We start from the raw sequence: 20,626 nt of genomic DNA, 5'->3' as shown, positions 1-20,626 counted from the left end.
CCATTGTTCCCATTTCACAGATGGAATACCTGAGGCCCAGAGGCCCTCAATGGCATAGCAAGTCTACCCACCTGCACTGGCCGAGTGGCCATGCACAAAACTGAGGGTGGCAAGGAAGCCTCCCTGGAAGCAGCAGGTCTCTCTCTGCACACTCTGTGAACGCACCGAGGACAGCTCAGCCTTTGACTGCTCAGCACCTTCACTGCAGAGCACCAGGATCTGGATACGGCTTCTGAACAACTCCACCACCACCCAAATTCTGCTAGAATCATGAACCCAAAATAGGAAAATGAAAGACACAACCTTTAAGTCGGAGCCATCTGAGCCTGGATATGGAACTGTGTGGCTCCGAACCGCCTCCCTGCCTGTGGACTGCCTGGCAGTGACTCAGCACCACTTCCCAACTGCCGGAAGAGCCACAGCACAGAGAGAGAACACTCATGGGTCCCTAGGAAAGGACCAGAGGTGGCAAGCTGCCATTCCCAGGAGTCGAGTATCCTACAGTCACTTAGACAGGGGTGTAGCCCAGACTCCAGCACAGCACCCCTAAAACAAGGTGGAAGAAATCCAATCTCATGTAACCGCATTGTTGCCAACACATGATGGGAAGTATTGTCCAAAGAAATCTCAGTGACACGTTTCTTAGTATGTTTTCATATGTCTAGTTAACCATTATACAAGAGGATTCCTCACCTAAGATAGTTCATATGAGCTGTAATAAGCTGCATACCTAATTGCTAAAGGGAACCAAAAGGTAAAGGAATTGTTAGAGTTGGAGGGAGGAAAGAATTTATAGAATAATTTCAGGGGAGAAAAGGGCTCCAAGTTAGACAGGAAAGGGACATAGGTCAGCAAAGAAACACAGCACACAGCGTGGGTTGACACAGAAGATCCCAGGGTTGGCACAGTCCATGCAAAGGCCCAGGAGCAGGAATAGTAAAACAGGCCCAGAGAACTACACAGAGCATCTCTTTACAGCAAACATCCCATAAAGGCTCCTAATGAAACCCAGCAAAGAGGACATTTGCAGAAAGCCTTGAGAGCCAGAAATGAGAAATCTGGATGTGACAAAAGGCAACAGAAAACAGCATGCAGAGAAGTGACATGATAAAAATGGCTTCGGAAAGATGATCCCAGCAGCTGTGTGTAGGATGGTTTCAAGCCGAGAGAGACTGGAGGCGGGGAGATCTGCTAAAAGAATGTTCTCCTAATTCAAGCCCAGTGTGGGGAGGCGTGGTTGCACAGAACCCTGGGGGGAGGAACAAGGAATTCTGGGGCCCATCCTCAGTTTCCCCACCTGTAACATATGAGGCTTGACCAGACAGTAGTTCAGCTCCACAACTTACGAGTCAACAGACTTCTTTCTGCTCTGAGATTCTGGTAAGCTGGAAGCAAATCCAAGTCAGAGAAAATAAAAGTGAACCCATATTCCACACCAAACAAGTCCTGCTTTGGCAAATGAAAGTCCATGCACTTCTGTTACATCTTAAATCTTCTTAAATATCTGATTGCAGCCACAGTCACTAAAAACAGATCGGAGAACATTCCCAAGTCACAGGCCAACGGTGTCCCACCTAGTAGCCTAGCAACCGCGCCCCTCCCCGGGCTTGGGCCAGAGCCGTGGAGCAACCGCTGCTCCTCCTCCCCATCTGAGTGTGCCACGTCTGGTCCACTTCCGGAGAGCATGAGTGCGTCACCGGTTCCCACCTCTTACCCACCAGCACCACCCACTGCAGACACGGGCTCCTTCAGGGGCCCTGGATGCCCTCAACCATCAGTCTTTGCACACCCATGAGCATGACAATCCAAACACACCATCAGGGTTTGCATGAAAGGCATCAGCACACAGAGGAAGACAGATGACACCTGCAAAGACCAGGCTCCAAGACTGTGCTCTGGGTGCATCCCCACTCACCCACCTGGTACCACGTTAAAACATCATTAGCAGGACCTCAAGCCTCCCTGGTCTGGTACCTGTCTATCCTAGCCAAATAACGACTAAAGCACAGTAATGAACCTGATGTCCCCAAGCCTAGCGGGAGCACACATGCATGAACTCCAGCACGCCACCCACGTGGGGCAGATGCCCAGTCGCCTCACCGTCCTACCACCTCCTCATTCCCCACAGTCTGCAGTAGGTGCAAGGGGCAGGCCTGGGTGGGTGGTGCCTCCTACCATCCACTCACAGATCCAGAACCATGACTCCCCATAGGAAGCTCTCCCATAACCAGCAAGGTAAGATGTCTGAACAGACAGCTGTCAAGCATCCTACCAGAGTTACACACACACACAGAATCCTGCCACCTGCTCCTGTCACATGGCTGCCTCGAGGTTCCTCAGATTCCCCAAGACTCGGCATCTTATGACCCAAGCCGAATGTCTCCACTGTCCTTAGGCCTGAGACATCTCCCAATCACCTGATCCCAATTCTTGTCTATCTGTTTTATCTCACTGCAACTTGCTTCTCCTGATGCTCCTGGCTACTTGCACAATCCTCCCTGTAGCCAAACTTGCTTCAAAGCTGTCTCAGAGCTGAGTCATTTTGCCTATGAAAAAAAGCATTTTTAGCAATTTAATTGTATACTTATTATTTATCTCTCTATATAAACTCCCAACACAGGAATAAAGTGCCTTTCTTTCTTACCAAAATATACCCAAAGTCAAGCACGCTGTTCAGCACTTTGGAAAGTCATAAATACATATTTTGGAGGAATGAATGACAAATTCTGAATGTATGTCCTCTTCGGCATCCACAAAAACACGAAAAAAGTGTCTTCTAAAGGACCAAGTCATCAGCATGTTTTCAGAGATTCACCAGACGTCGTCCACACCTCTATAGGTTGTCAGGACGATTTCCCACGTGGACTGAAAATGCAGATGCTGGACACAGCAGCCACCTTCTCACCCCCTCTGTGGCCCTGGACACCTGACTAATAGCCACTGCTTTCGGAGGGGACAGAGAGGTTGATACTGCAAACACTGTTTCTAACCGAAGTTCAATCCACCTTGTGCAGAGCCGCCAGTGCGGAGGGAGGTAGTGGCACCTGCACAGTCCAGGCTCCGAGCTCTTCAGGGTGCGCCTCCCACTTGCCTGCAGCAACATCCCGCTCCACAGCCTAGGGCCACACTGGGCATCTCAGTGCAGCCACACAGGCCACAAGCCCAGACAGGATGCTGGGCCTGGCCTAGAGCAGGCTGCAATCATGCCCTGCTCTCTCTACAGATTTTTTAAAACTTTGTCAAGCAAAATGAAGATTATTTATCTCATTTTATTATCCTGGCTTATCTTAGTGAAGGCCACAGAGTGCTCAGAGACTAGACGGTGCTCCAACTGGTACACTGGCATGCCTTCCATACCGATGGCCTACGAACAAATGAATCTTAAAAACGCAGAGAAATGTCTAGGCTGGTCCGCTGGCTGTTTGCTCCCCCTGGTTTGTCTTCTCACCTCATTCCCCTTTCCTGGCTCCCGATTCCTTCGGGACCCACACTGCCTTACCTGCAACATCCCATTTCTCATGGGACTGTCCAAAGTTTCATGACCTCCAGCCAACCTCCTTCTGTTCTTTTATACAAGCAAATGTCCACCAGGCACAGTTACTTAAACAGCCTTTATTCCTCCCAGTGATCAAAGGCCCCACTTCCCTATAGAAACTTAAGTACAGGAACCGTGGCCACATTAGCCAGAAACACCGCAAAGGAATGGGACTTACCAACTTCTCCTGAACTTGGTATTTCTCTAAAGATAGTTTTAAAGTTCATGTTCTAAGATACAGAGTTGCAAATCCTCAGAAAATAAGCACTGAACTTTCCCCTGCAGAAATAACTATCTACACTACATTGTTTCACCTAATGGAATCTTGGGGTTTATGTCCACCCAGGAAGGTGACCTAATTTTTCAATGCTTCTGTCTTCATGTTTGCAGAAGAGAGATGGTAATACTTGATCTAAATATGCCAAGTTAAAAGACATTCTCGTCTCCTTCTGGATCACCATGCGAGCTGCTTCCCTCCACAACCTTTTTCTGCCATGATGTTCAGCCTCACCTCGAGCCCTGAGGGATGGAGTTGACCTTCTATGGACTAAGACCTCTGAAACTGTGAGCCCTCAAACTCTTCCTCCTCTACGGTTGTACTGGTCAGATTCTTTTAGTCATAGCAGCAAAAAAGCTGACTAAAACACTTAACACAACCAATCTTACCCTACTGATGAAAGACAAAGCCAAGATTGATTTTCTGATCTCAAAGCCGGAGGATTTCTACTGTCCCACTAGAAACTTCTCTATTCGTGTTGCCTTGATTTTCTGCCTGTGCCTCTTCTGTCCCTGAACTTGATTATCAAGGTCTGCTGTAGATCTCACCGCCAGCACTCACAGCTACCAGCACGAATCCCCCTATTTCACTTACAAGTTCCTTAGGAACAGAACATTTGACCCATCTTTGTCACCAGCACCTGGCCTAGTGCCCACCAGCGTGGCAGATGCTAAATAAATGCTAACGGGAGGCACTTTGAAGATACGGTTTTCTGGTCTGGTAAAGATGGCCTCTGACTCTGACGGGATTACTTACACCCCATTAAACCCATTATATGTTGAAAGAATCACCTAAGTCCAAAATGCATCTACTCCCGTGCACCTGATCGGCCGAGCATCACAGCCCAGCACCATGCAGGCCGCAGAGCACCAGCCGTTCATCCTGACCATGAGTGGCCTGCGGCACAGGCGGCTGGACCAAGAGAAGACCGGAATTCCGAGAGGTTTCTGTTGGCGGTCTTGACTTTGCAACAGGACGCAGCTTCGAGTGCCGTCGGGACTGTGCGTTTGTGCTGAGAAGTCAGTGCTGGGTCAGGAGGGCTGCTGCCCTGCATGGCTCCCCTCTGCCTCTTCTCCAGCCTGACTGCGTGCCTCTGCTTTGCGGAGGGGTCACCGTGATGTAGACGGATGAGGCTTTCGTGGCATTGCTCTGCTTGGGCTTCGAGGTGCTTCTGATGGAGCCTGTGGAGCAGCTGCTGAGTTCGGGCCGCAGCTGCCTCGCCCTCTGCTCTCCTGAGGTGCTGCCACACACACTCTGTCTTTGCTCTGCTGTGCCTCGCACGCCCCTCACTGTAGCTGCTGTGCTCCTTCCTCTCAGCACTGGTGTCTGGTTGTTTCCTGCGGTCTGAGCTCCAGTTCACTGGTCTCTTCAGAACTCTCTAACCTGCTGTTAAGCCCTGCTAGAGTTTGTCTGGAACATCCACCAAAGGCCAGGCTGCTGAGTCTTGTCCCTAGTGAGATGCGACTGGGTGGTGGTGGACCCTTGGGGAGGGGGTGCTCGTGGGAGGTTTGGGTAACTGGTGGTGTGCTGTGGGCCCAGCCCCTTCCTCTCCTCTTCCTCTCCTTCACACCCCAGCCTGGGAACTCGGTTCCACTGAGTTCCCCACCAGGGGTCCAAAAGCAATGAGTCCAACTGGCTGTGGACAGACACCTCCAAAACAGTGGCCTGAAACGACCCTCTTGTCTTCATAAGTTGATCATCTCAGGTGTTTGTAACAGTAACAGAAAGTGGATCCACACAAACCCCATTATTAAGTTCTTAATTCTGGTTATACTTTTCATTTCTAGAATTTCCATTTCCATTCTGCTGAATTTTATTCAGGATTTCTTCAGAGTGTTTTCTATAACACATCAATCAGCATTATTTTCAATACCATTATAATGGGAAAATAAAAAAAAAGTCATTCTCTTTGCTTATAATTCCCCTGTTCTTCTAAAGAAGTATAAGCGAATCATAGTACAGTGACCATGATTTTTGCCATGTTTCTAAAAGTAACAAATGGGAATCTACTTAGTTGATGGAAGAATAATAAGACATTTAAAAAGAAAGCTTTACTGACACTGGAGAGGTGCATCCTCTCTTGGGAGGACTGAGAACTCAGAGGCCCCACTTCTCCAGTCTCTGTGTACAGCAGGAGATTCACCATCTGCCTGACCATGTAGCATCCAGCTGCGAGTGATCCTTTGTGAGCACAAGCCTGAGCTTCAAATTGTCCCATTTCAACACTTACTGGCCACCACTTGTATCTCCCCATCTATAAATTCCAAGAGATCCAGACCTCCTCCTTGGCAGCACCCTTCGCATTTAGCACAAAGCCAGGAGGACAAGCTCCTCTGTGCTGCCGTCCCACACAGGAACGCCCAGCCCATGCCCACCTTCCTGAGCACACGTGCTCCCACAGGTGGCTCTGGGCTTTGGCTCCTGCCACCCTCCACTTAGTGTGTACCACTTAATCATCCATGTTGGTGTTTCCCACTTGGCATGAAACCTGCAGGACACAGACCAAGTCTGATCAGCTCTTTTAAGCACTCATATGACCCAGAGATGAGTATAAAGTGAAGGTGCTCACTGCCCAGTAGTCCATGAACTGCAATGAGGAGTCGGAAATGACCTGAGGCTCGGCTCTTCCTCTTTGCTCTACAATAGAGCAACCACACAGAGATCTGTCCATGCGGACCTCAGAATTTCCATGTGACAGAAGTGAACAGTGATGGAGTAGGGTGATTCATGCTGGGAGGAAAGAATGGGAGTCCCATATGCACCCACCTCCAAGCAACAGGGAAATAAAAACTGGTGAGCAAGCACCTGGGATTTACCCCAGCACCATGTATGAATATCTAGAAGTTATCCTTCTATGCTAATAGTAGATGACTATTTCTTTAAAAAATAATAATAATAAGCCTGCAAAAAAGTATTGACAGTGCAGAAATCTTAAAACTCACTGTAAAGACCAAAAAACAGACAGGAACTAAGAGGGGACTTACCCTGTATAACCTCACAACACACCTTCTGTAATGTCCCAAGAGAAGGGCCCATGAGGTCTGGTACAGAGAGTCAGGAGATGGCCACAGCTAGCATGGCAAACCACATGGGAACATGTTTTCAGCTGGCAGGGGCTGCATGAGATCAGTGTGTCTACTGACACCTCCGTGACAACAGAGAGACCAGAAGAAACTTCCAGCCCACGACCACTCAGCCAGGGCACCTTCCTGCTGCAAAGAGCTGGCCCCGGCACAGACATTCCAGTGAGATCTATTTCTGGACTGGACATTTTTCAGACACTAAATTTAGCCAGCTTGAATTCTTTTTTAAAAAAATGCTATCCACTAAGCATTTTGAAATAGGAAGTCTACATTTCATTATACGGAGGGAACGCAGTGTTCTCTGATCAGCTGGAAACACGGGAGGAGGGGCCCCCTGGGTACCTACTCCCGCATGGCAGATGGGCTGGCTGGAGTGAAGGGGACAGCTGCAGGCAAGAAAGTGGCCTCGAGCTCCAGTCACCCTGAAAATCAAGCACCAGAAGTGTGTGGCCATTCATTATTTTAAAATAATAACCCCCTTGACAGTTTTTTTAAAAGTAATGTTCCAATTTGCCCCTTCATTACCATTTCTTAGTGATGTGGACCATACTTAAATGCTTATTGATCAAAATACTGGCTGTGTCATGACGTGTCTGCTTACATCTTTACTCCTCCTTATGAACACGTGAAACACATTCATACTTTGAGGATCCTAACCCTTCTTTTAAGGGCAGGAGTGGCTGCTCCCAGGCTGGCCATGCCTTGCAGGTTCATCGAGGCGGGTTCAGAAAATGCTCGAGCTCCTCGACAGCTCTCTGGCTCCCTTCTTCTGTTGCCCTTCACTTCCGTTTCCTTGCACTTTTACAAATCCTTCCTTGTGCCACACCCAGCTCATGCTTGCCTTCTACTGTGACTGGTGCAGCAACAGAGAACGAGCGCTCACCTGGTGCGGGTGGAACCTCCAGGCTAAAGCAGCTGGGCAGACATTTCAGGTTCTTAAAAATGTCCACTGGCATAGACACAGTGGTCCCAAGAGGAGCCCACATCTGATTCCTGTGACCTGTAAACGTGGCCTTATCTGGAAAGGGTTTCATGGATGTGACACACTAAGGACCTTCAGATGAGGAGATGGTCCTGCAGTTCCAAGGAGGGCCCTACATGTTATCTCAAGTGTCCCTGGGAGGCAGTCTTAAACGGTGGAAGAGGGCAGACCCCGTGAGAAGCCATGCAATGCCCAGAGCACCAGCAGTGGTAAAGCAGAAGGATCTCCCAGGGGCCTCTGGAGAGAGTGGAGCTCTGAGACACCTTGATCTTGAACATTCGACCACTAGATCTGTGAGGTGATATGTTTCTGTCCTTTTAAGCTTCTTTACTGTAGTAATTCATCATAGCAACCCTAATAAACTAAACATACACATTAACCAATAATACTGCTCCTAGGAATTTACTGGAGAAAAATAGTCCATATTTTTAGGAAATATCAGAGTAATAGCTGAAATTTTTAAAAGCAACTTCAACATTGATCAGTAGGGAAATAGTTGACTCATTGCTTATAAAAATATTAAATATCAATTAAAAACAAATTAGAATAATTTGAATATATGAGTAAATTCTTAGTAAAGAATATAAAAAAAAAAAACAGCATAGCTCCCAATTTTGGTTTTAAAAACAAGAAGGTCACAGTACAGTGTCCACACCTGTGACCCCAGGTGTTCTGGAGGTTAAGGGGAGGATTGGACATCCTGGGCAAGTTACTGAGATCCTGTCTCACAGTGAAATTTTAGAAAGGACTGGGGATGCGAGTTGATATAAAGCACTCTAAGTTCAACCCTCAGTTCTAAACAAACAAACAAAAAGAAAAAGGATACTGGAAGGAAGTATACCCCCCAAAAATAAAAGATTTATTTGGGTCATGGAATTTTCGATGCCTGTTAATATCTTAATTTATGCTTCTCTATAATTTTTAAATACTGGGCTGATTACATGGCAAAGGAGAAGAAAGTGGAGGAGGAGATGATTTACAAAAGTAGCTCAACTGGTCTCCAATTTCACCTCCAGATAAGGGAGAGGACAGAGTACATCACGGGAAAGAAGAGTTTAAAAATGCTGGGGATATATCTCAGTTGGTAGAGCAAGCACAAAGCCCTGGGTTCAATCTTCAGCACCACAAAAAAAGAAGAGTTAAAATAAAGATGAATAGCATAACGAAAGTTAATAGGAAGAAAAGATCTGGTAGCAAGGAAATGCATTATCAAGCTGTACAATAAAATATTGGCCTCTGGGTTTTGCCTTTCTTGTTCCCAGAGAAAACTGAATGAATTTCAAAGAACCACCTATACGTATTACAGAAGCATGAAGAAACAGAGCCAAGACTCACAGGCAGAACCAAAAGAATGAACTGTGCATGCTGCAGATAATTAATATTTTGAATAGTAAATAGTGATGCTGTTAACGAATTTGTAACACCAAAGATCTGGATTTTATCCACTACGGATGCAAGTATTTTCTCTTTAAAAAATACTAGAATATATTATAAGATGATACAAAGTAGGCTATCTCTCACCTCTATGGCTTGGACTACAGTGCTTTGCTAGGAGGAAGAGAAGACAGGAAAGAGACTTCTCCACCCCAGTACAGGACTCACGTAACTGCATTGCCATTGTGTTGACTGACCCACACCCTCCCTCTGCCTGCATGCCTGGTACTTCTCAACTGAAATAGAGCAGCTGGCTGAGCGATGGAACTCCACGGAGTGGCCTCATGGAAGGAACGAGGCAGACACGGAGTGGCTGCAGCCCTTTCACCCTGCTGTTGAGCTGCCAGGGTTGCAACCTTCCTGTATCTGTTCTTCAGCTTCTCCCTTGGTTCTGTGCACTAGCTCCAGTCCTTCCAAAGTGTTCACCTCACCTACATTAGCCAGTGACACAGCTGCTGAATCCGACCAAAAGTGAGCACACAAATGACTGACGAGTCAAGAATTTTTCCAACAAGTTTGATGGATTTTCAGAGGAGATTTCTGCTTCCTGTTTACAATATTTTTGCAATCCTTTTATTGGATGAACATTCAAAGAAATCTTGTAAGACTTCATTAAGTTACAAAAGTACCACATGCCCTAGGTAATCCAGAACATGAGAACAGCAACAGAGATATTGCTTGTGAACAAGCAGCTAGACCACTCCTCCTCTCCGACAGAGTGGTCAGCTGTTCTCCAGTTTTAACTCTGTTGCATGGCCATAGGGGACAGCTCAGTCCAGAAGACATATTAAGATTAACCTAATCCCCACACGTTGGTTACCCCACTCGTCAGTAGCTGGTGCACACATGCCAAGATGTGAGGCAAAGTCTTCCAGAGGACTTCTAAAGTCCCTTCATTATGAAGATCAGCTGATAGCCAAATCTTCTTCCTCCTCTTCCTGGGCCTGTGAGGGTCCACACCACCGCAGGTAGGTATGCGTCACACTGACAGAGGCAGATACAGTATGAGCAGAAGACTGAGTCTACAAACCTTCCACACATCACCTCCATGCTCCCTTCTGCTGGTTGAGGATGCACAGAGTGACCACAGAACCCTCCCCTGACAATGGCAGAACCACCAACCACGAGGGTCTGGGGACAGAACAACCATGCTGGGGAAAGCCACCACAAGCCAAGGAAAACCACTCTGGAGTTGTACAAGCCAGAAGCCCACTCATATCAGGTTCCACACAGATACATTTTGGAGGCTGATAAACCCTGCTGAGGGAACAAGTCTCCTCTGATGACTGCTGCCACACCTTCCAGAGGGGGTGTCGAAGGAGTGACAACCACAGAGCAGAGAGGTAGGGAACCTGGCCCAGACACCATCCTGCAGAGACCCTCTACTACTGGAGCTAACAGATATTCCTGTTTAAGTCATGTCTGTGGGACTTCCTACATGTGAGACCAAAGACATTCTGAAACAAACAGGAAAATACAAATCACTATGGCTCAGCATCCGAGGCTCGGGAAACACGGACTGGATGCCTACCGCCCAGCACGTCTCAGGGCTTGAGATAAAGCAGTGACCAAAACGGACAAACACCTCTGCCCTCGTAAAGCTTCTGTCTCCACCAGCAACATTCACAGTGGTGATCACAAATTCCAGCTCAAAAGCAGCACACCACGTGGAGGTCTGCAGCTCTGGTCAGACCACATCACTGACTTCAGACCCCCGACCTCACTCCTCCCTCAGTCTTTTGTGCAACAAGCAGAACAGCAGTCCTGATCTCACAGAGCTGTGAGAGAGTAAGTCAACATGGGTACCTTGATTAACAGTTAGCAAAGTGCCTGACACACAGAAGCACCAGGCAGTGCTACTCATTAGTAGGCAAATATTAAGAATAAACAAGTAAATCACACAGTGCACAAGAAGGTAGCAAGGGAAATGACCCAGAGCATGAAGGTCACCTGCCTCCCTGAGAAGCACCACACGGGACAGAGGTAGAGGGAGTTGAAGGAGGAGGGAGCCGTGATTCACAGACTCCTCCAGGCTGTGGCAGCCTGTGCAAAGGCTCTGACTTGGGACACAGTGAGCAGCACAGGGAACAGGACGCTGAAGGGACACAGTGGAGCATCAGGGAGAAAGGAGCTGATGGCTGGCCAGGTCAGGCCATGCAAGGCAGCACAGACCACCGTGTGCAGCTGTCCTGACCAGTGAAGACAGGCTGGGACTGGGCTGATGGGGCCTCTCACACTAGGCACTGAGGACCCTTCAGTCTTCCCTCTGCCTCCAAATTCAGGGGCCCCGTGGGCATGGAAGGATGCTGTGCATGCTGTCTTGCAATCACTTCCCAGGACAGGAACACCCTGTAGCATTAATATTTAATGTTCATCTTTTTAATGGATGTGTTTTTTACAGTATGGATATATCATAATAAATCTATCCAATCTCCTGTTGTTACCATTTTCTAATCGTATGCTATGAAACAAAGTTAGAGTGAACACTGCTTGGCTAACTTTCCATAAATTCATAGTTATTTCCTTAGGATAAGCTCCCAGACATGAACATGCTAGGACTAGTTACATGCAAAGAAAGTCTTATTTATTTTTCACTTTATTATTTATTTATATTTGTTTTGCTACGCAAGGGAACAAACCAAGTGCTATGACACTAAGCCACATCCCCAGCCCCAAAAGAAAATTATAATTCACAAACGTCCTTTCATGTTATAGGAATTAAAATAAATTTCTTTGTGTTATTTATGAAAAAAAAGATGTATGCCTTTATTTTTAACTCCAAAATTCATGAGATTCACCTGAACAAATAGAGCCCTGTTTTGAACTAGTGTGGATTCAAAGGCTAGACCAGGTGACTGCAATCTTTATGACGCTGATCTAAGTTTTCATGTGGAAATTTTTTGAAAATTTTATTAGCCCATTATAATCATACATAATATTGGGATCATACACATACAAGGAATAAGTTTTCTTTTGAGTTCTGTGGTGCTCAGGAAAACATCACTTGAGAAGCAGGCAAATAGATTAATTGAATACTAAGAAACACTGTTTGACTACTTTAAAGAGCTATATGGTTTCTCTTTCACAACAAAAATAAAGCTTGGAATCTAATTCTATTGATAACCTAGAACACTTCGTTTTAGACCCAGAAATGTCATATACTGAAATGGCCACAACAAAAGTTTGAAACTACAACTTTCCACTACTTATGCAAATTTCCTTATTATCTATAATGCAGATTCTATGCTAAGTGTTTGACAGTCAGAAAACAGATGTTCATATTTGGAAAATATCATAAAACGAAATTTTTTTAAAGAACCAAAGGTTTCATATTAAGAGCAAATAGAAAAACATGCAGACCCATCAATGTGTTTTCAGTTTCCTGTCTTGATCATACACACACCCAACTGAGATGCAACGGATAAGACACACAGATGAGGAACTGGGTACTGTGAGAAGGTCTTCTGTGGTTATAGATTTAGTCATCCACCTGGATGTTTACTGAGCAATATGGTCCACAGCACTACTACAGGTGTGGGGACAGGACACCAGTCTTGGCCCCTTCCCTGCCACCTCTACCGCACTGAGGACAGTGCCAGACCCTGCCCTGCCTCAGGAACCCAGCACAACTTCCACAGACCGTGCTCTCCAAGAGTGCAGGGAAGGGCTGAGAGGATGACCTCATCTGGCACCAGGCCTGGGAGACACGCCACGAAGAAGGAGCCGTCAGCAAGGTCTGGAGGAACAAACGTGAAGGGAAGACAGACGAGAAGAAGCAGCTAACTGGGGGTGAAGGCGCAGAGCCTCCTGGTGTGCAGCCCCGTCAGAGCAGAGGGAGCAGCGTGACAGGGCAGAGTGCAGGGCACTGGAACACCACGAGGGAGGGGCAGAGCGACACGCCTGGAAAGAGGATACCAGCCAGGGCAGGGGAGACCCTGACGGGGGCCCAGGAGACGCAGCTCCTCCACTCTGCTCACGCCCTGACCCACTCAGGACGGGAACGGACCTCTTGAACCAGGAGCTGAGCACAATCAGGACAAGAGGAAGCTGCCCTTCAAAGGGGAGCTGGAAGAGAAGGCAGCAGAGGTGTCCTCTATGGCAGCTGCAGAGACTGACCCAGTCCAGTCCTGTGGGGTCCAAGGAGGTTTGCTGAAATGGCTTCTAAGTTCTCCCTGAGCAAAGGGGGACTTGTGGAATGGGAGAGAAAAGAAGACGGGGAAGTGATAATGGGCCAGAGACAATGCAGAGTCCCTGATTTACAATGCTTTGAAAGTAAACCCACCCAACCAACCCATTTTTCTCTTTTCGTACAGCATTCAATGATTACATGAAATCTTCAACCCTGCGTTATAAAATCACGGACAAGGCAGGCGGGGTGGGGCTGTGACGTTCAGCAGGAGAGATGTATGAAGCACGTACGTGCCTTAGGTACTTTCACTTAATGATGAGTTTTCAGGAGGTCAGTCCAGCAGATCTTGGAGTTATGGGGGACTCCCTCCACGTGCTGTCACCTTCAAAAGGTTTAGCCTTCGGCTAAAACAGGTTTGCTGGGCATTTACAGACTGAGACGTTTGGGAAGATACAGAAAATTCAAGAAATTTGAGTGGTCTGCAAGATTTGCAGCATGAACTCATGTGTCTTCAACAATAACTACAACAGATCATGGATGGTACAAAGACACAGAGACTGGGCTCCTGGACTCACAGGTTGCCACCTGGTCACAGAGGTAATGTGTAAATACTGTAAAAAGATTGCCATACCTCCTGCAGGTTATGTATGTGTTTGACTTTTGGTTTCCTTCAAAGTCTACCAAAAGATACAATCATGAAAACGACTTCTCTGTGCTACATGTTACATAAGGTCAACTCTTGTATATCAGATCTACTATGAAAAAGTATTTTATGATCTAGGAGTAGGAAAAATTTTCCTTCACCAAAAATGAGTCTGCAATGTCCACCCTGATAAGGTAATCAAGTGAGAGTGTGTGTGTGTGTGTGTGTGTGTGTGTGTGTGTTTGTTTTGTTTTGCTTTGTTGTTGTTGTTGACTTGACTCCCAAGGAGCTGAGCTCAAAGTCAAATGTGATGCCCAAAGAATGTGTTTACCTTCATGGTCATTACACTTGCTGGCTCTATTTCTATTTCATTAACATTTCTGCCCATGTTCTTTGTGGTCGAGCTCAGTCAAAAAACTCAAGGAAAAGGAACAGCCAAACAATATGTAAAAGCCAACTAAACATAATAATCACTAAAGCTGTATGGGAACTTAGCGGCTTGATAACATCCAACAAATGTGTCTCAAACTGAGACCTGGCTTTACTGCTGCATGTTTAAATTAGTCCAGTAATGAGTATCTACACCATCCTCAAGGTCTATGGTCATACTTCACTCAAGGCACACAGCCACCTAGCAAGTCAACATTGCACACGTCCCACCGTGTGTGCAGAGGAAACTGAAGTACATTTAAGGGCAAAGGGGTTCTCAGTGCCACTCAGTAGCCCAGGGAGGTTGATAGAAGAACCTGCCTCTTAGTCACTGCCTTGTGCAGATAAGACAGAAAGCTGCTCACCAGCATTGTCGAAATAGCTAGACAAATGTTCACTAAACACAATAGGATTTTTTTTTTTTAATTGCCTGGCTTAACATATGTACTTTATGGGTCTGAGGGGGTAATTCCCACTTTTTCCTTTATAACTGATTCTGGAACCTGTTATCTAGCCTCCCTCTTGTGTGCAGAGTATGGGATATTTTTGTTGTTCTTCTTGTTGTTTTTGTTACCAGGGGGTAACAAAACCTCTGAGACACATCCTCAGCCCAATTTTATATTTTATTTAGAGACAGGGTCTCATTGAGTTGCTTAGGGTCTTGCAGAGTTGCTGAGGCTAGACTTGAATTTATGATCCTCCTGCCTCAGTCTCCTGAGCCACTGGATTTACAGGTGTGGGCCACTGCACCTGGCTTGGGATATAATTTTTAAAGCAATGACCAATTACTTTCACAAGGTTACTTTTTAAAAAATGTTTTTTAGATGTCAATAGGCCTTTATTACTTTATTTATATGTGGTGCTAAGAAACTAACCCAGTGCCTCACACATGTGAGGCAAGTGCTCTACCACTGAGCATAGGGTGGTGATGGTTCTGGGTGTAATTTGGCTTGGGGTTGCCAAGACTGCCATCAGGGCCAGGTTGCCACCACCACTTGTGGACATAGTCCATTTCTCTTAAAGACAAGTGATGGCCCAGTGTTGGTTGTGTTATGGCAAGTGAAAGTGCGTGCTGATCACGGTATCTCCAGGTCTCCCATCTTTTCAGCCCTGTTTCCTGACATTTTTCTTTCCTTAAAAGACACATAAAATTCTAAACTTGAGTGGAGTGTCCTGTTCTCTGATGATCTAATTACTCAAAAGAGGGACTGAGACTGCAAGAGGTTGGCATGCCAGAGCCACACCCTGAGTTGGGGGTCCTGGGATAAATTCATACTGCACAAATACACCAAACTCATTGTAATTGGCCAGTAAACCTAACTCTGGAACACCAGGAAAGAAAGACACAATATTCAAGAACTGTTACCTAATACCAGTATAAAAAACCATCAGTGGCACCCCAATGGGAGTGGACCCTTTGTGGAGGATGGAGGACAGCCAAAGGAAGCCGCAATTGTTCTCTTGGAGCTAAGAGGAAGGATGGTGAGAGGAAACCCGGGGCTGCTGGTGGGAGAAGCCTTCTCATGGGCAGATGAAGTCAAACTACAGAACAATGCCAGGAAAAAAGAAAACCAGTGGTTCACATATGAATGCCAGCTACCTTTGCAAAGGAGGTTTACATGGAATCCAAATCTGCTGTCTGTCTCTGCTCTGAACACCTAGAGGAGGAGCTGACCACAAGAAGCTGCAGATCTACACTGGAGTCTGCACAGCTATAACTCCATGCTCAGTTGGGTCAGATGCTTGACCTCCTGAAAACCAGTCTTTTGTCATGAGACATGTGAATTACCATGCTCAGCTTTATACACACAAACACCTAGAAACAAGATATATTAAATTGGTGATGAGCCAGGAATGCTTACATGATGAATAACAACTACTAGGTAAACTGTGGTTAAGAATACTTTTAACTGCATAGAATATTTTGCTCTTAACTTCCTGTGTGGTAGGCTGTAATTCTTTTATAGCAACATACTGTGATGCTTTGAATATGACTCCCATCTGGCCAAATGATGAATCATGGTGATTTTATTGTGGCCAATGAATGACCATGGCAATATCCATTCCAAGGGTCCATAGATAATATACTTAATTAACTTCCTGATAAAATCTATAATCAAAGTGCACCTCATTCTACTCTCTGGGTAACTGAGAAGTTTTCCTCAAATATAATTGTAAAAGAATTATGCCATTTCTTTTATTTCAACATTATGGGAGATAATGTGTTAAAAGAGGAAATAAATTCTCTAACACTTAAAAATAGATTCCTTTTGAGTTTCAGAATTGATCAAGTTTCAGGTACACAGAATTCAATGTTATTTAGATTTTGTGAAGTACATTATTTGTCTTTAATATTCAATTTGGAATTTCTGCCAATTTCAAAAATGAAGTGGACAAAAATTGGAAAAGCAGGGAATTGCCATAGAAGGACATACATGTCATGGGGGAGAAATAACATAATGAAATCTGAAATACATAAAAACAAAAATATTATTATTAACCCATCCAAATCACAGGTAACCTGAGGTAAACCAAAACAAAAGTAAATAAATGTGCTTCTTTCTACCTGAAGCAGCACCACTTTGGATAACTGAATAGTAAATGCAAAGTTCTTCAAAAGGAAAGGGAACAATGCTTAGTAATGTGAAGTAGACCTAAAATATGCTTCTTTGATGGGAAAAAAATTCTTGCTTTGAGAAAAATTAATTTCATCGATTTGGATTATTCAACATGGTACTCTGCTTACTAAGCTTACCCTTTAACCTAAAATGCAACATACAGATTCACATGATGCCTCAAGAACAGAAGTTACTGCACCTGTCCTGACTTCTTAACCAAGAACCCAGGAGGCAGCTGATGCAGGAGACCCAAAGGCGCAGGGAGGGAGGGTTCACAGACACAAGGTGCCAATGCCGTGACAGGTTATCTTCCAGAACAGATCCCACATTTCTGGGGAAATACCTTGAAGTAGTGATATGGTTAGGGCGAGGACTACTCCTATTTTCTCCCATTAGGCCCACCATTCTCCCAGTCCCATGTGCTTGAGCAGAGCTTTCCCTATGGCCTCCCAGCGGTGTAGCCAGATGTAGGGTGTAAAACATTCTAATTTGTTCTCTTCCAAGTAATGAAAAGTCACACCATGTAAAAGGAAACAGTACATGCACTCTACAATTACCATGGGAGCCAACTCTGTGAGTCACCCAGCTGCCTGCACAAGATGATTTGGCTACTGGAAAATCCTGATTAATGACATTTTTTTTATATAACACCAAAGTAACAATTTGACCTGCCAAAATTTACCATCTTTTCATCATTTCAACTTTTTCCCCCCTATGCTCTATTACCTTCCACAGAGAACAGGAAGGGAATAAGAACAGAATGATGTTGAAGTGCTTTCCAGGTGGGGGTCTGCGAGGTCTACCTAGTGACCTGTGAAGAATCCTCCTGAAAGGGTACCCGAACTCCCCCGGGCCACCTGGAGACACTGGGTTGGCTTCTAATTACAAATGTGATTGATTCACCTTCTGCAAAGAGTCTTCAGTAAAGCACAGATCACTGGGTTCGTGGCTCCAGTCAGGAGGTTACAGGACGTGCGCTGGTCGCCTGGAGCGAGCCCGAGGCCCCACGCCGTCGGAGCACCCTCCGGTCTCAGAGCCCCAGACACCAGGGGAGCAGCTGCGCGGTGTGCCTCGCCACCCACAGCCCGCACCCACAGCCCGGGCCGGCGGAGTCAGCCAACTCGCAGGAGGGATTTGTTGCCCATCGCTTTATTTTTAATCAATACAAGACCGCCGCTAGTGATAAGTCATGCAATTCGGATTCCAACCTTGGCCAGAATCGCCATTCGTTTTAGAGAAGCGACACGCGGATGGCGGGCACAATGTTTGCTAAGAAGTGCGGAAGAGCAAGGCAGGAGACGCTTCGAGTTTCGGTTGCGAAGCACCCAACAGCCGCCGCACTGGGTTCTGCCTCTGCGACCCTCAGCCCTAGCGAAGGCGCTCCGCCTGCGGCCCCTCCCCACCTCTTGTACCCTCCCCGAGAGCCCCCGCTCAGGTCCCGGTCCCGCTCGCTCCAAGGACTCACAGCACAGTCGCGCAAGGAGGACGGCGAGGAGGGAGGGCGGCCCCCACCCCGCCGGGCCCCACCTGGCCAGTGCCAGGCAGAAGAGCGGTGCCTGCCGCCCCCCACCCCCTCGCCGCGCAGGCTGTAATAATTACATCCTCATTATTTCTGCTGCGAACGTTAGCAAAGAAGCCCGAGAACAGCAACAGCCGCTGCCGGGGGAGGCTTAGTTACAAAACCCTGCGCTGGGTAGCGCCTCGCTTAGCAACCGCCCCTAAAAAAGCCCCCGTGCTCCTGCTCGCACTTGGAGAGCAGGCGGCGGCCACCCCCTCCCGGCGAGCAGCCCCTGGTCGCGCTCTTCGCGGCAGCCGCTGCAACCCGCTCAAGTAGCCCCTCCCAGCCTCCGCGACCACCGCGCGCCACCCAGCTGCCCAACACCTTTCATTCATTCCCAGCCTGGGGTGGCGTTCCCACCTGGGCTTGGGGGAGGGTGGATGCAAGCCGCTGGCTGCTGGCCCCGTTCCCCCACAGCTGTCCCCAGAGCCCGGCGTGCAGCCCCTTGCCCGCAGGCGCTCTCAGGTTGCGTTCCTCCCGGCGGGTACGCCGGAAATTTCACGAATTTCACACCTCCGCCGCACCCGGCTCCTCGCTGGCTCCAGCGACACCGGCCAAGGCCGCGACGCCGAAGCCCAGCGAGGAGCTCAGCGGAGAATCCCCGAACACAGGTTGCCCCTGGTGTCCCCCGCGTTCGGGCAGCTTGTCCCCTAGCCGCCCCCGCCCCCATCTAGCCATTCTCAGAGGGCTCCCGCAGGTTGGTCGCAACGCACCGCCCCTACTTGCCCTGACGGGTCTCGCTGTCCTGCGCCGGCGTCCCGATTCCCACCTCCCCAGGCCCCAGGCGATTCGCACCTTCCTCAGCGCGGACATCCTCAGGCACTCCTAGTTCAGCAGGTGCGGGGCGACATGACTAGGTGGCCACCCCTCAAGCCAGGCGGCTCGTGCGGCACCGCCGCCGGCTCCTAGGCTCTTAGGTCTGTGGGTCCGCCGTCGGTCCGTGGTCCTCCAGTCCTTCGCCTTCGCCACCGCAGCCGCCGCGCGCTCCGACCGCGCTCCAGCCCCGCGCACTGTCGGTCCTCAAGGCCGGCGCCTGCGCACTCGGAGCCCGGGGAGGCACCGGCGCACTGGGGGGCGGCCGGCGCGCGGCTCCATCTGGGGAAGGGCCGGGCGCCCGCGCGCCTCGGGGGAGCGCCCAGGCCGCGGCGCGGCGGCTACCCTGCAGCCTAGTCTCCTGGCGCGCATGGCCCGGGAGCGCGCGCACAGCTCGACTGCAAGGGTGGCTGCACCGCCGGACCCAACTGTTGCGCCGGGAGCGGCGGGTCACCCGGGGACGATGAGGGCGCGGGGCGCGCACTCAGGGCGCTTGAAAGTAAGCCTGGGAACCTACCTACACACGTCCCTCGATACCTGGGAAGGTTCAGCCAGTTCTTGACCGAGATTAGGGACCCGCCTGCGCGGTCGTAAGAACTGGTATGCAGTGTGAAGTCTTCACCACCACCACAGGGCTCCTTGGCTGAGAGAGCCAGTGCAGGACAAGACACGTCCTCTAGTGTTTTCAAGGTACTCACCTGCGAGAGCATGCCGTGGCTGTGGTCACTGTGAAACGGAACTTCCCACTATCCGCCGGCCACTGTGCCCGGTCAGTGTTCCTAGGAAAGAGGGATCCACCCCTGGCGCACCAGAACCGCACGAACAGCGCTCCTTTATTAATAAACGTGGTCCAGGAGCGATAAGCGTCATCACTTCGCCTGCTGTGCTTGATAAGGCTGAAGACAGATGGCAGGATTCGGGGGGAAAGAATTCATCCCCTTGGAAGTTGTGCTGACGACCCGCAGCAGCCTGGCAAATTCAGCAACCGCGACCACATAGGGATAGACTCTGGTTAGATGCATGAGATGCCCTTTCGAATGTTTGCACAGAACAGAAAAAGAGACACTCACTAACCACCTGGATCTTCCAGTCTAGGTATGGAGTCCTGTTAAAAGTCACAGGAGT

The 20,626-nt window shown here is 48.1% G+C and overlaps 1 protein-coding gene across 1 annotated transcript in view; it reads right to left on the bottom strand.

Moving 5' to 3' along the window:
• DLGAP2 (DLG associated protein 2) overlaps positions 1–19,760 on the bottom strand; it is a 663,652-nt gene extending 643,892 nt beyond the window's left edge. The window contains exon 1 of the mRNA XM_079142912.1: positions 19,484–19,760. The gene's annotated coding sequence lies outside the window, so the exon portion shown is untranslated. The remainder of the gene's footprint in view (positions 1–19,483) is intronic.
• Positions 19,761–20,626: the final 866 nt, after the last annotated feature.

This window comes from Sciurus vulgaris (assembly GCF_902686455.1).
Source record: "Sciurus vulgaris genome assembly, chromosome: 5".
NCBI lineage: Eukaryota > Metazoa > Chordata > Mammalia > Rodentia > Sciuridae > Sciurus > Sciurus vulgaris.
The sequence above is the reverse complement of the archived record's forward strand: the minus strand, read 5'-3'. Positions and strand labels throughout refer to the sequence as shown.